This window comes from Equus asinus, chromosome 3, assembly GCF_041296235.1.
Source record: "Equus asinus isolate D_3611 breed Donkey chromosome 3, EquAss-T2T_v2, whole genome shotgun sequence".
Taxonomy (NCBI): domain Eukaryota; kingdom Metazoa; phylum Chordata; class Mammalia; order Perissodactyla; family Equidae; genus Equus; species Equus asinus.
In genome coordinates, this window is record NC_091792.1 from 59949991 (window position 1) to 59963705 (window position 13715).

General features: G+C 35.2%; 1 long non-coding RNA gene across 1 annotated transcript in view; it reads right to left on the reverse strand.

Annotated features, from left to right (window-relative positions):
• LOC123284482 (uncharacterized) overlaps positions 1-13715 on the reverse strand; it is a 345889-nt gene that overhangs the window by 136870 nt on the left and 195304 nt on the right. The window contains exon 3 of the long non-coding RNA XR_006525465.2: positions 10683-10813. This is a non-coding gene — a long non-coding RNA (uncharacterized lncRNA). The remainder of the gene's footprint in view (positions 1-10682; positions 10814-13715) is intronic.

The window sequence follows — 13715 nt, forward strand, 5'->3', positions numbered from 1 at the left end:
CTCTAAACAAAGTGGGCATAGAAGGAAATTAGCTTAACATAATAAAGGCCATATATGACAAACCCACAGCCAACATCATACTCAATGGGCCAAAACTGAGCACCATCCCCCTGAAAACAGGAATGAGACAAGGATGCACTCTATCACCACTCTCATCCAACATAGTACTGGAGGTTTTGGCCAGAGTAATTAGGCAAGAGAAAGGAATAAAAGGAATCCAAATAGGGAGAGAAGAAGTGAAACTCTTGCTGTTTGCATATGACATGATCTTATATATAGGAAACCCCAAAGAATCCATTGGAAAACTTTTAGAAATAGTCAACAACTACAGCAAAGTTGCAGGGTATAAAATCAACTTACATAAATCAGTAGCATTTCTATACTCCAATAACAAACTAACAGAAAAAGAACTCAAGAATACAATACCCTTCACAATCACAACAAAAAGAATAAAATACGTCAGGGTGAATTTAACTAAGGAAGTGAAAGACCTATACAACGAAAACTACAAGGCTTTCCTGAAAGAAATGGATGATGACACAAAGCGATGGAAGGACATTCCATGTACATGGATTGGAAGAACAAACATAGTTAAAATATCCATACTATCTAAAGCAATCTACAGATTGAACGCAATCCCAATCAGAATCCCAATGACATTCTTTACAGAAATAGAACAAAGAATCCTAAAATTCATATGGGGCAACAAAAGACCCTGAATTGGTAAGGCAATCCTGAGAAAAAAGAACAAAGCTGGAGGAATCACAATCCCTGACTTCAAAACATACTACAAAGCTACAGTAATCAAAACAGCATGGTACTGGTACAAAAACAGGTGCACAGATCAATGGAACAGAATTGAAAGTCCAAAAATAAAACCACACATCTATGGACAGCTAATCTTCGACAAAGGAGCTGAGGACATACAATGGAGAAACAAAAGTCTTTTCAACAAATGGTGCTGGAAAAACTGGAAAGCCACACGTAAAAGAATGAGAATTGACCATTTTTTTCACCACTCACAAAAATAAACTCAAAATGGATCAAAGACCAAAAGGTAAGACCTGAAACCATAAGGCTTCTAGAAGAAAATATAGGCAGTTCACTCTTTGACATCAGTATTAAAAGGATCTTTTCGGACATGATGTCTTCTCAGACAAGGGAAACAATAGAAAGAATAAACAAATGGGACTTCATCAGACTAAAGAGCTTCTTCAAGGCAAGGGAAAACAGGATTGAAACAAAAACACAACCTACTAATTGGGAAAAAATATTTGCAAGTCATATATCCAACAAAGGGTTAATCTCCACAATATATAAAGAACTCACACAACTCAATAACAAAAAATCAAACAACCCAATCAAAAACTGGGCAGGAGACATGAACAGACATTTCCCTAAAGAAGGTATACAGATGGCCAATAGGCACATGAAAAGATGTTCAGGGGCTGGCCTGATGGTGCAGCAGTTAAGCGCTCACGTTACACTTCGGAGGCCCGGGCTTTGCTGGTTTGTCGGTTCAGATCCCGGGTGCGGACATGGAACTCCTTGGCATGCCATGCTGTGGTAGGCATCCCACATATAATGTAGAGGAAGAGGGGCATGGATGTTAGCTCAGGGCCAGTCTTCCTCAGCGAAAAGAGGAGGATTGGCAGCAGTTAGCTCAGGGCTAATATTCCTCGGGAAAAAACAAAACAAAACAAAACAAAAAAGAAAAGATGTTCATCATCACTGATCATCAGGGAAATGCAAATCAAAACTATACTAAGATATCACCTTACACCCATTAGAAGGGCAAAAATAACCAAAACAAAAAGTAACAAATGTTGGAGAGGTTGTGGAGAAAAAGGATCCCTCACATACTGCTGGTGGGAATGCAAACTTGTGCAGCCACTATGGAAAACAGTATGGAGATTTCTCAAAAAATTAAAACTAGAAATACCATAGGACCCAGCTGTCCCACTACTGGGTATCTATCCAAAGAGCTTAAAGTCAGCAATTCCACAAGTCCCATGCACCGCTATGTTCATTGCAGCATTATTTACAATAGCCAAGATGTAGAAGAAACCTAAATGCTCATCAACTAAGTGCTTTATCAACTAAGTGGATAAAGAAGATATGGTATATATATATAATGGAATACTACTCAGCCATAAAAAAGAATAAAATCATCCCATTCACAACAACATGGATGGACCTTGAGGGAATTATGTTAAGTGAAATAAGCCAGATAGAGAAGGACAATCTCTGTATGACTCCACTCATATAAGGAATTTAAACAGGTAGACAAAGATAACAGCTTAGTGGCTACCAGGGGAAAGGGGGCTTGGGGGGTGGGCACAAAGGGTGAAGGGGTGCACCTACAACATGACTGACGAACAATAATGTACAATTGAAATTTCACAAGATTGTATACTATCATAAACTCAATAAAAATTAACTTAAAAAAAGTAGTTCAACACTCTAGATGAATTTTTAGAGTTAGAGGGTGGACTGAAGTAGCTTGCATATGTTATGGGTGTCATTAATATCTTCCTTCCTTCTACACACATGCCATTTTCTCATTATGAGATGGAATTTCTTCTTCTTTCTCACTACCTTCCCATCCCCACTTAGATCTGACCTGGCCTTACACTTTCTTGACAAATAGAATGTGGCAAAAGTGCTGTAGTGGCACTTCTGAAGCTAAGTCCTAGGAAGCCTTTCAGTTGCTGCCTGAGCCTCCTGGAATGTTTGCAACTTAATGTAAGGATAACTTAATGCTTCAGAGGTAATATGTAGGCTCTCTAATAAACAGACTCTGCCAAGCCCAGCCTTCTGTCCATGTCTGTGAAGTCACCAGACAAAAAATGAAAGGAACGCAGATCCTCATGACCAGCCAAACCATCAGCTGAATGCCACCAGGTGAACATTGGTTGGCATCACATGGAGCAAAAATATTGCCCAACCAAGTCCTGCTGAAACCTGGCCTACACATTTGTGAAATTTTATGAAATATACTTTAAGCCACTAAATTAGCATAATTTGTTAAACAGCAATAAGTAACCTGAACAAATTGTGTTCAGTTACATTCTCTATGGGCAAATTTCTCTTTACTTCCCCATCTTGAGACAGAGGAGTCTCCAGATCTATTCTAATAGAAAAAATATTTCAGGAAGGGAACCTCACAGCACAGCTCTGAAGAAATCAATGTGAATTGCATTTCATCAAGAGAAGAAAATACAAAGAGCTGTGTTGAAAAATGCTTCTGACTAGCAGCTAATGTTGGGACTTTGAACTTTCCTCCTGGTGCCAAAAAAAAACAAAAAACAAAAATCAAGACAATAGAAAATGCTCACAGTTAATTGTAGGTTCAGAGAGAAGATGGTGCCTCCCTTGATTTTTGACCAAGAAACTTCCTAAGACTCACTCCACAAAAACCTACATTAAATGCTTGATTGGATTCTTCTATCAGTCTTTGATATATTCCTTGACATAGATCTGGAGATTTCACTTAGACGTTGATAGCAAAATGTGCCATTTTAACGTATGTATGTTGGTATTCCCAGAACACTTAAGCACTTGGACCACTATCCCGAATTCTCCCTATCAATGCCAAAAGTTTCCTATCCAAAAATAATTTTGGTTCTGATCATGGTTTGAACATTGACAATTATTTGCCTTCATTTGTGACATTGGTGTGGATTCTGATTTGTAATTTTGTGGTACATTCATGTAGAGATTTCTGTTGAGTAGCGAAGATCTATTCTCTTTCAAGTGGCAGAGGAGTGTGCACTTAGATTTTTCTTATTGTTTCTTTATTTATATATTTCTTTAGGATTTAGATATTTACTGATATTTGAGACTACATCTTATAGAATTCATTAGTAACTTGGCTTTCAATCATAGATAGAGAAATCTGTGTTTATATTATGTTGCCTTAAAAGTGTGATTTTTTTTAACAACACGAATAAGGATGTTTGCATAGTTCCCAAATCTTCATCCTTTTCTCTCTCTACTCATTATGCACCACACAGTTAACAAACCTACAAAATGAAATTCCTATACCAAAGATGATGTTTATATAAAATTGTGCTCTATGGGAACATTTGAGTCTAGTACAGGGTTATACCTAAGTAGCACTTTAAAGTAATAAGAAAACCAAATCTCTAGCTCCAACTCATCAGCTTTATTTATTTATTTATTTATTTATTTTATGTATTTGTTTTTATTTATTTGGTTAGCATGAAAAACAAATAGCACATAACAAAATTATCCTTTCAAGATTCTGTAAATAAGACTAAAGATGGCAGAGAAAGATAAGGTATTGCCTAAAAAGTACAATAGTCATTGATTGTTGTGTAAGAAATTACTCCAAAGCCAGTGGCTTAAAACAACACCATTTTATCATGTCAGAGTTTCAGGGCATCAGGCATCTGGGTACAGCTTATCTAGGTCTTTGACTCAGGGTCTCACAAGGCGTTAGTCAGGCTCAACTGAGAATGAACCCACTTGCAACTCATTCACATTGTTGGCACAATTCATTTATTGAGGTTATGTCTGAAGATCCTGGCTTCCTACTGTCTGTCAGCTGGGAGTCTTTCTCAGTTCACTACCAACTGGAAAAATAACTGTCTTGTTGAATTTACAGGGAAATTCACAGAGCTTTCATATTTTACCAGTCATGTTTCTCTGAAAGTTCCAATGACGTTAATTTTATTATTTCACGCAATAACTAATCAACATTCTAATAAAAACCAATATTTTTGTTTCAACATTAAGCCTTGTAGCGTTATGTCAATGTGCCCTAAATTTGATAAAAATTTTCTGTTTGAGGAGTATAAACTATGCTTTTGAAAAAAATTGAGTAACTTTTCTCTTTCTGGAGGAAATTAATGTAGTCAACTGTGGATTTTCTTAAATATGCATGGAAGTACCTGTTTTTATTGGTTTATAAAAGCTAATAAGCATATAAATTTATATAGATTTATATAAAGAAAACAAGATTTCTAGAGAAGATGTTCAACATATGCTTTAAATATACTGCTCCTGTAACTCAGGGGGAGAAAGTGGCTTACCTCTCATACTATTCAAAGCCTGAGTTACTGGATTATAAGAGAAGTGGAAGAATTAGTGGGAAATATACTACTTATAAGCAATATAAAAATTTAATATTTCATAGCTAATTACAGTTGAAAATTTAATACAATATTCCTAAAGAAGATTATCATTGGCAAAATTGGATGTTAAAAAAATAAAACAATGTTCACTCTCTCCTTGTATCAGTATGTAGAAATAAAGTTTACCTAAATACTCTAAGAAACTCTTGTTTATTTTTTGAGGAAGGTTATCCCTGAGCTAACATCTGTGCCCATCTTCCTTTACATTATATGTGGGACGCATAGCACAGCACGGCTTGACAAGTGGTGTGTAGGTCCACACTGGGGATCCAAATTGGGGAATGCCGAAGTAGAATGTGCGAACTTAACCTCTGCACCACTGGGCTGGCCCCAAGAAACTCTTTTTTTCTTAGTCTATTTTCTCAAAAATTTGATTTTTTTAATTCACACAAGATTTATTTATTTATTTTCTGGTAACAACACTTAATATGAGATTTATCTTCTTAACAAATTTTTAATTGTACAGTACAATATTGTTAATTATAGAACCAATGTTGTACAGCAGATCTCTATAACTTATTCATCTTGCGTAAGTATAAGCATATATTCATGGAACTGCAACTTTATATTTCCCACTCCCCCCAGATTCTGTCAACCACCATTCTACTCTCTGTTTCTGTGAGTTTGACTATTTTATATAACTCACTATAAGTGGAATTATGCAGTATTTGTCCTCCTGTGACTGGCTTATTTCACTTAGTATGATGTTCACCAGGTTCATCCATACTGTCACGCATGGCAGGGTTTCCTTCTTTTTAATGCTGAATAATATAATATTTTATGTATATACTGCACTTTACTTCTCTATCTGTTGATGGACATTTAGGTTGTTCCCATATTTTAACTATTGTGAATAATGCTGCAATGAAGGTGTGAGTGCAGTTATCTATTAGACATACCGATTTCAGTTCTTTGGAACTGAAGTAGAATTACTGAAGCATATGGTAGTTCTGTTTTTAATATTTTGAGGAACCTCCACTTAAAAATATTTTTTAATATTTTTCCGTAGAGGCTTCACCAAATTATATTCCCACCAACAGTGTACTAGGGCTCCCATTTCTACACATACTTGCCAAAACTTGCAAATACAAATATTTTTATATTAGCCATACTAATACGTATTATGTATTAATTATTGTTTCTTTGCCGTTGAGTTGTAAGAATTCCTTATATATTTTGGATATAGACCCTCATCAGATATATAGTCTGCAAATATTTTCACCCATTATGCATGTTGCCTTTTCACTCTGTTGATTTTTTCCTTTGCTGTGCAGAAGTTTTGTTTTGTTCTGGTGCAGTCTCATTTCTCTATTTTCTAAGTATTAACATGTTCATCTCCTTTGGTAAATTTATTCCTAAGTATGTTACTCTTTTTGACAATATTGCGCTTGTGATTGTTATTTAATTTCTTAATTTCCTTGTTAGGTAGTTCATTGTTTGTGTATAGATGTGCCAGTAAATTTTGCATGTTGATTTCATATTCTGCAACTTTTACTGATTGTGTTTGTTAGTTCTAACAGTACTTTTTATGGGGTCTTTAGGGTTGTTTATATATAAGAACCTATCATCTGCAGAGATAATTTAACATCCTCATTTCAGACTTGGATGTCTTTTCTTTCCTTTTCTTGCCTAATTCCTTCAGGTAGGGCTTCCAGTACTGTGTTGAATAGAAGCAGAGAGAGCGGGCGTTCTTGCCCTGGTCCTAATCCTAGAGGAAACCTTTCACTTTTCACTCTTGAATGTGGTGTTGGTTGTGGGCACATATATGTGATTCTCACATACGGCCTCTATTTGCTGGTATAAATTCCTTCTATACCTAGTTCGTTGAGAGTTTTTATTATGAAAAGCTGTTTAATTTTGTCAAAAAATTTTTCTGCATCTATTAAGATAATCTTGTGATTTTTGTCTTTCATTCTATTAACGTGGTTTATCACAGGACTTGATTTGCAGATGCTGAACCATCCTTGTATCCCAGGGATAAATCTCACAAGGTCATGGTGTGTGATCCCTTTAATGTGTTGTTGGGTTCAGTTTGCTAGTATTTATTTTGAGATTTTTGCATCTATATTCATCAGAGCTATTGGTCTGTAGTTTTCTTTTCTTGTAGTGTCATTTTCTGGCTTTTGTATCAGGATAACACTGACCTCATAAAATGGGTCTAGATGTGTTCCTTCTTAAATTTTTTGGACAACTTTGAGAAGGATTAGTGTCAATTCTTTAATGTTTAGAGGAATTCACCACTGAAGCCATCTGGTCCTGGTCTTTACTTTTTTGAGAGGTTTTTGTTTACTGAATCTGTCTTATTTATTAAGGCTCTGCTCATATTTTCTATTTCTTCATGATTCAGTTTTGGTAGGTTTATGTTTCTAGGAATCTATCCACTTCTTCTTGGTTATCCAATTTGCCCATATAATTATTTGTGGTACTCACTCATGATCTTTTTTTATTTCTGTGTTATCAGTTGTAATATCTCCTCTTCATTTCTGATTTCATTGAATTGAGTCGTCTCTCCTTTTTTCTTAGTTAGATTAGCAAAACGTTTGTCAATTTGCTTGTCTTTGAAAGAAAACAGCCCTTAGTGTCATTGATTTTTCTATTACTTTTATTCCTCTATGATGTTTATTTCTGCTCATTGTTATTTACTTCCTTCTGCTAACTTTGGGCTTAGTTTGTTTGTTTGCCTTTTTCTAATTTCTTGAGGCATAAAGTTAGCTTATTTGATATCTTTCTTCTTTTTAAAAGTTTTTACCTTTATAAACTTCCTTCTTAGTAGTGTTTTTGTTGTATTCCATAAGTTTTCGTATTTGTATTTTTGTTTTCATTTGTTTTGAGATATTTTTTGTTTTCCCTTTTGATTTCTTCTTTGCCCTAATGGTTGTTCAGAAGTGTATTGCTTATTTTCCACTAATTTGTGAATTTTCCAGTTTCTTTCTGTTCTCAATTTCCAGTCATTTCCTTGTGGTTGGAAAAGATACTTGCTATAATTTCAATCCTCTCAAATATGTTAAAACTTATGTTGTGACCTAATATATGATTCTAGCTTGGAGAATATTCCATGTGCTCTTGAAAGGAATATGTATTCAGCTGCTGTTGGATGGAATGTTCTTTATATGTCTCAAGATAATTTGGTCTACAGTGTTGTTCAATATGCTATTTCCTTATTGATACTCTTTACATTATTGAAATTATTGTATTAAAGCCTCCTGCTATCACTGTATTGCTGTCTATTTGTTCCTTCAGATTGGTCAATATTTGCTTGACATATTTAGATGCTCTGAAGATGGGTGCGTATATATTGATAATTATTATACCTTCCTGATGAATTGACCCTTTTATCATTATATAAATACTTATTTTGTCTCTCGGAACAGCTTTTGACTTTTAGTCTGTTTTGCCTGATATAAGTATAGCCACAGCTGCTGTCTTTTGGTTAACATTTGCACAGAATATCTTTTTCCACCCTTTCACTTTCAGCTTAAGTGTGTTCTTAAGTCTCAAATGATTCTGTTGTAGACAGCATATACTTGGATCTTGTTTTTTTATGCATTCAGAAATTTTATGTTTTTTGACTGGAGCATTTAATCTATTTATATTTAAAGTAATTACTGACAGGTAAGTTTTTTTCTTTACCTTAGGAAACTTGGAATACTAACATAATTATATCTGTTTGGTACTCTCTATACTTTATTTACTAAAAACTCCTCTCTTGGTCTCTGATGCTACATGAGTTTTTACTCTCCTGAGAAAATATTATAACACCTGATTTTGGATATTTGTAACATGCCAATCCCTTTTAACTATTTGTGCCTAAAATATAATGTTAAATTTGGAGAGGCTTATAAGACCACTGCCTTTCTTGACAATTAGCTGACCTAATAGTTAGATTTCAACATCTTTTTCTTTTTATCAGTTATAACTGATTGATGAACAACAGTCAATCCTTTTCAGTTAGCCAATAATTCAGTAAAAAGTTCTGCTTTCTACATGAATGTTAAATCGTGTAACATTTAATAGTGTAGCATGTTATATCTATACTAGTTCCCCTTTTTTTAAAAAAAATATAAATCTCATGCTTGTCTTGTAACATTAAAATACAATCCACATCTTTTCCTAATTTTTCTGATATTCAATATTGGAGATAACTCTATCATTAGAGTTTCATCTGTTGATATATTATTTGATTGTGACTGGTATCACAAGCATAATCAATGTATACTTTTTAAGGAGAGGCAGTGTCTTGTAGACACTTTGTTATAAAATTTTCTGTTAATCACAATTGATTCTATTCATCCCTGAAAAAAATATCCAATGAAACTCAATTATTTAAAGTCTATACTAAAGAAAATGTCCTAGCTCACTACTATGAAAAGTATCTTGTAAAATGGTTTAACTTCTTTCTGGAACCTGAAGGAATTCAAGTGTTCCATAATATGGTTCAATCTTTGTGAATAATCTGAGACCAGGGCAACAGTACGAGCAAAAGTACTGAACTAAAGTGTTTATACTGTATGTCGGGAGCACATAGAATGGGGATAAAGAATATAGTCAGATTTATTCATACTGAAAAGTAATTTGAGATGAAGTTTGATGGGAATTGTGGAGTTGGAGTGAAGGAGGACCTTTAGCCAGTTGTCATGGTCTGTAGAATTGGAAGAGTCTTGTTGCTAAGCAGTTGAATCTAGAACATAATCAAATGAGTGATGAAAGACTTCATTTATCTTTGTTATGTAAAGCTTCAAATAAAAATCTTTGTTCACAGAAATGGGTGGTACAAACTATCTGTGATAGGGCTATAGCTGGAAAAGTTCATGAGAACCATTAGTTCTACTACTGGTAAGTTATTCAAGAATTTAGTTGTAAAGAAGAAAAGCATTAGTATTTGTGTATACATACATAAAAACACATACACACACATATGTAAAAACACAACATGATTCTTTGCCAATTTTTCAGATTAAGAAGGATATATAACTTTTATTATGTCCTATCCTGCTCTATTTTACTTGGTTGAGAGCCATAAAATTGTATTTTTAGTGAGCTGTTACTCATAGTTTGGAAAAAGCTGAATTAGGTTATAATGACAGTGAGGAGGGAGGTGATAATTAGGGAACAGAGATTGTTGAATTTGATGAAGCTGTGGGGAGATGAAAAAAGAATTTACAAAAGATAGTGTGTCACAGTCTACTTTGAGGTTTCTATACTATTATGGCACTATTCCACATTATTCCTGAAAATGTTATATTCTCTCAGGAAGTGTCTCTCTTAAGACATTGGATAAAATAACGTTATTTGGAAAATGTAGTCTGGCTCAAATATTCTTGGAGTTTGTTTTCCTATTACCCCTACAAGCTGAGGTCAGAGGAATAAATTTGACCAATTTAAATTGGTTAAATTCACTCTTAACAGCACTATATTATTCATGAATAATTCTTTTCCATCACAACTCATACTCTATAATAATCATCAAATATATATCAAGAGAGACATTGAGAAATTAAATAGGCATATTAGGATTTTACTCACAATTTAAAGATGTTGTCCTCAATGATTTCATTTAGGGAACTTATATTCTTCTTGTGGGCTCTTGGCATTTGTGAAATAGTCCTCCCCGTTAGTACTAGATGAGTAGCCAAGTACCCTAGGAACTCAGGTCCCTGTAATGATAAGGATCATGTTCAGTCTGAAACAAGTCTCCTGTCAACTATCTGCAACAATAAAGCAAAGATGAATAAAAATGTCATATCCTTATTAAAATGCACAAAATGAAGAATTCTTGGTTTTACAATTTAAACGAACATTATTTAAACTCAATAATAAGTATTTATGAGAACAAAGACAATAGATTTTCAGCTGATGGTCCTATATATTGTTGAGGAAATTTAGAACACCATAAAATTAAGAAACAAGGTAGACACAAAGCACAAATTATTAAAAGTATAAAATTAGTTGAAATAAATTCTTGCTCATGATTTTATCCTTTAGGCTGAAGTTTCAGGCTATCTCCTCCCAATTTGTAGTTTCCACCTCTTACATACTCATTCCCCTAAAGAGACCTTGTGATTTATATTCCCAGAAGTTTGGGCAGTTTGTTGTAGAAGTAATAAAAGCAGGGAAAAAGCATTAATCTAGTTTGGGTTGAGGATTTTAGCCAAGAGTGGTTGAATTGATAGAGTCCAGAGCTAGGCTATAAAGATAAATATAAAATGAAGGGAACTTTATAAGTGAGAAAAATAGAAAGAAAAGTTATTTTTGTCTTTTACAAATTTGAGGAGTAAGTTCAGATTAAGGATAAAAGTTGTGGTTAAATATTTAATAGGAAACAGAACAGTCAAAGGCGAGAATAAAATATAGGTCACGACCAAAGGTCAATAGCTAAATATTGTTGAAAATGAGTTGTAAAGCTAAGATAAAATAGGCGTTGTATGGGTTATCCACATGCTTACGAAATCCAGAATGTTGGTAAAATTATTGGTGGAGGAGAAATTAGTAAATCAGACTCCAAATTCTTCGAGGTTTGCGCAGGATTGATTTGGGAGTTGGAGTAAGAGCAAGAAAGGTAAATAGTGGTTTGATGGGATAGCTATCAGTTCAGTGGTTTGGAAGGAGCTTTGGTAATCAAAGAAAATTGCAGACAGAAATCTGACTCGTATGGCATATGGGGATTCTGAGAATGGAAATCTTTCCCTCTGCTGGGCTTCACATTGTTGACTGGTAGGTTTAATAGAATTAAGTAGGAATACGGAGATTTCCATGAAGAAGCGTGAGTAGAGGGAAGTAATTGCTTTTCATGAAGGGAAGATTCCATAAATGAAAAGAAAATGATTGCAGAGAAAAGAGGTCAAGGAACATAGAATCAGGAAAAAATTATAATTAACCAGAAATGGGCAGAGAGTCTAGGAGGTGATGCATCCTTAATCAGGCATCTTTCATTGTTATGTTACCGACTATGGGAAGTGGATTTGATCAGTCTGTACAATATCCTTTACAGCAGACTTCACTTTTATATTTTTTCAACTAGGACAAGGGTTCTTGGTGTCATTACTTTCAGCATTCTTATTACTTTAATGATCTGATGAAGACTGTGGATATTCTTACTAGAGAACTTTTAAAAAGCACTGTATATGTAAAACGTTGAATGCAATTTTACAAATTCCTAATGTGTATCTTTGCCCCAATCACTCTGTCCAAATTTGAGCTCCAGACCATTAAATTATCTAGACCTGTATTCATGTTTCCCAAGTATGTATCACACTGTCTGCATACTATGTGTTTTTATTAATACTTTAATCAAAGAAGAAAGCAGTTCTTCCAGGTTCAATAATTATCAACCCAGCCAATCACCATTCTTTTGTACAGCCACAGTCTCACACCGTCTCACCATTATTTAAGAGCAAATGCAAGGCAGTATACTGAGTCATTTTTTGAATTAAACACCCACAGATTTTAATCCATATTCTTCTCTTCGTCCTCCACCTTGGCCTGTTAATAACCTCCACCCCTGTCTCCGCCATTCTTCTTATTTTTTTCTTTTAGTGCTGCTGCGCTGATGGTGTGACTCTGTCAGAGGACAGATTAAAGGTTGGTGCTGCATACAGCCAGCTCAGGGGGAAGAGACAGAACACTGATTCTTCTCACCCTGTCTTCTTTTGCTCTCACCAATGGCTGTACATGGTGGCTCCATAATAGCTGTGGTTGAGACCCTGGTGCATGTGAGGCTCATTCTCCTGCTGCTCTGGCTGAGGGTGTTTCTGTTCCTTTCTGCATTGTCCCAGGTGGGGCTCTCCTCACACCATGGTCCCCCAGAAGTGGTGATCCCCTTGAGGGTAGCAGGCACTGATGCCGGCAAGAATCCCTCAGGATGGCTGTCTTACAGAATGAATTTTGGAGGCCAGAGACACATTGTCCACATGAAGGTCAACAAGCATTTCCTGTACAGACACCTCTCAGTGTTCACCTACACGGATCAGGGTACTCTCCTTGAGGACCAGCCTTTTGTCCAGAATGACTGCTACTATCATGGTTATGTGGAAGGGGACTCAGAATCCCTGGTTTCTTTGAATACCTGTGTAGGGGGTTTTCAAGGAATAATACAGACAATGGACACTATTTATGAAATCACGCCCAAAAGGCTTACCATATTTGAACATCTGGTATATAGGATTGACAGTGAAGAGACACAATCTCCACCCATGAGATGTGGATTAACAGATGAAGAAATAGCTCGACAATTAAAGCTTCAAGGGAATGATACTTTCACTTTGATGCGGACTCCGTATGAAGGCTGGTGGCTCCACAAGCGGTATCTTGAAATTGCAGTGGTAGTAGACAACAATCGTTTTATTCATCGTGACAGTAATGTCTCAGATGTGCAGAAGGAAGCGTATGAAGTTATTCATCACACAAATAACTTTTTTAAAACAGTGGATATTGAGGTGACTTTAATGGGAATTGAGATATGGACTGAAGGAAACCTCATTCTGCTAGATGACATATACAGAGGCCTTAGGAGATTTTGTGACTGGAAGAGACAAGGCTTTAATGACCGCTTGCCCCATG